The sequence below is a fragment of the Juglans microcarpa x Juglans regia genome, chromosome 8S (genome assembly GCF_004785595.1).
Source record: "Juglans microcarpa x Juglans regia isolate MS1-56 chromosome 8S, Jm3101_v1.0, whole genome shotgun sequence".
Lineage (NCBI taxonomy): Eukaryota > Viridiplantae > Streptophyta > Magnoliopsida > Fagales > Juglandaceae > Juglans > Juglans microcarpa x Juglans regia.
Window position 1 is genome coordinate 14,596,491 of NC_054609.1, and position 2,622 is coordinate 14,599,112.

General features: G+C 28.6%; 1 non-coding gene across 1 annotated transcript; it reads left to right on the plus strand.

Annotated features, from left to right (window-relative positions):
• Window positions 1-1,379: 1,379 nt before the first annotated feature.
• Window positions 1,380-1,460, plus strand: TRNAL-CAG. The gene has a single exon. It is a non-coding gene; the product is annotated as a tRNA-Leu (tRNA).
• Window positions 1,461-2,622: the final 1,162 nt, after the last annotated feature.

Consider the following 2,622-nt stretch of genomic DNA (forward strand, 5'->3'; position numbering starts at 1 on the left):
GCAAACTTAGTAAACCACAGATAGAGTACCAGAGAGAAGTAGATGGTGAGGGATCTAATTGGTGATCAGGGAGGTAGTACTGTTGGTGATTTTTGTAATGCTTTCCTACTCTTCTGGGCTGTTCTGGTTTCCCTTTCTTTAATCTCAGTCATAATCTTCTCCTGTGCTGGTGGTGTCTCCAAGGAGAAGAACTCAACAACCGACACAGAGTTCTATGGCGCCGGATGTGCCACCGGATGCGGTGCAGCATGCGGCGGATGAGTTCCTTTCTGCCTCTATTCTTTCCCAATCCCAAAACCAAAGGAGATGTTGGATATCCATGATTAGATATTGAAGCAGCTTAGGAGAGAGCTAGCCTAGCTAGATGCTAAACTACTGATCTGTTTATAATTGGTTTTTTGTAGTCTCTATAATGCTTGTTCTAATTGGAGAAGCTTGTTTCTAATAATATTATCATCATGCAGCTTCAGTTACACCTTCTTGTTACTGTTCTTTTCTATATATACTTTCTTCTAGCCAAGAGTATAGCAGTTTGGCCTCTGCATAATCTCTGCTGGGGTTAAACTGTATCTGCAGATTTACCTATTTAATTCACTGCAGCAAATCATAGGTTAATGAGAAGGAATGCTCTACTTTCTATACGCAAGAAAGGAAAAGAATTGGTAGTTTTGGGAAATTTAGAAGCTTTTTTTTCCCTTTTTGTATGTACATTGAAATTATATCTGAAGACTTTTGTCTCCAGACTTTCACCAACTAATTTTGAGTTTATATAAATATATTTATTTAGTTTGTATGTATGTATAGATGTATATTGAATGTATGTATATGGAGTTCAATCTATTTTGTATATATTTCCGCTATATATAAGCTATTTAAAGTATATTTTTGTGAGATCTCTTTGTAGCTAAAGTATTTTTCTTTAAATAATTATCAAGTTAATCAACATCATGAACAAGTGGAAACTCAAAATTAAGAATATATCTATTTGAAAGCTTTACACCACATATCATCCTCGTAGAATAATTTGATTTAAATGATAGATTTTAAAATTAAATCTTACAAATCAAATTATACCATAAATTATATCATGTGAATGCTGTGTGGTATGAATCATACGATATAAATAAACAATTGTATTTATATCGCTATTTTATATATATTATCCATTTATTATTTATTCCTTGGATACAAAACTACTATCAATTATTTTTAATAATTTAGCTCGTACAAAATTCAGCTCTATTTTAGATATTAAAATATTATTGTCTATTGCCATTGAAAAAGAAACATAAAGAAATAATTTGCATTTAGCATTATATAAAATAGAATTAAAAATATTTATTTTTAAGTATAACTTTATGTTCAGCCCTTTCACAAATGTCAAGATGGCCGAGTTGGTCTAAGGCGCCAGTTTCAGGTACTGGTCCGAAAGGGCATGGGTTCGAATCCCATTCTTGACAACACCGTTTTACTTCCTTTTCCTCTCTTTTTTATTTTTTATTTTTTATTTTTTGTGTTTTTCACCTAACACTTTTTTTTTTTTTAAATCATTTTTCACCTAACACTTGGCACTACTTTTCCTATGAAAAAAATTAAAAAAGTGATTATCTTATTTAATGTTTTTCTCATTTTTCTTAGAAAAATATAATTTTTAGCTATATAGATTTTCATCTATAATCACAGAATAAGTATTTTTAAATAGTATTCTATTTCAGTGATTTAAATAAAAAATATATTTATAATTTGTACTATATTCTTACATGTTGGATTTATGTATATTGATAGCATCGGAGGAACTAACTTATTTTTCGTTATCTCATTTTATCTAATCATTATAATTTTCTTAAATTTCTATATAAAATAAAATAAACAACTCAATTTTTTTTAATCTCAAAATAAAAATAATATTAAAAAAATATATTCTAACAATATTTTATTCAATTTTCAATTTTCATCTCATCCCATCTCATCTCATCTGCGAAAACAAACGAGTTAGTCTCTTAAAAAGATATTAAAAATCTCTTTTAATTCAAATGAAAATTAGGAAGAAAAAAATCCATTTAACCTCTTCAAACGATTTTAAAAAGGAAAACCTTTTGATCTTGTTCCAAAATCTAAAAATCATCTTCTAACTCCATCTATGATCTTCTAGTCTTCACAAATATATATATATAGATATAATGTATCTATATTTTTTACAATCGAGTAATGTTATGTACAATCGTGAAGTGCATATGCGTTGTGCAGTCGCTTTGAAAAAGAGTGATTCATTATTAAAAAGTTAATTTTCTTTTCATGTAGGTTTCATATTTATTCACTTTTTTCAAAATGATGATGCGGCGCTTATATACTCACGACTACAACTATCATTTCTCCTTTTATAAACCCTAAAAAATTGTTGTTCTTGTATAAGTCCCTTCAATCAGTTCTTTTTTTTTTCACAAGAAATTACATGAACCAAAAATATGATGCGATCCATTTACTGTTCAATTTGATATTTTTTTTCTATGAATAAGAAAATTTTATTAAGACAAGTAACAAGGCAAAACCCAAATGCACAAAAAGTATTCAAATACCGAAACCTAGTTACAAGTCAGGAAGTGAAAAAAGAAACAAGAAAAG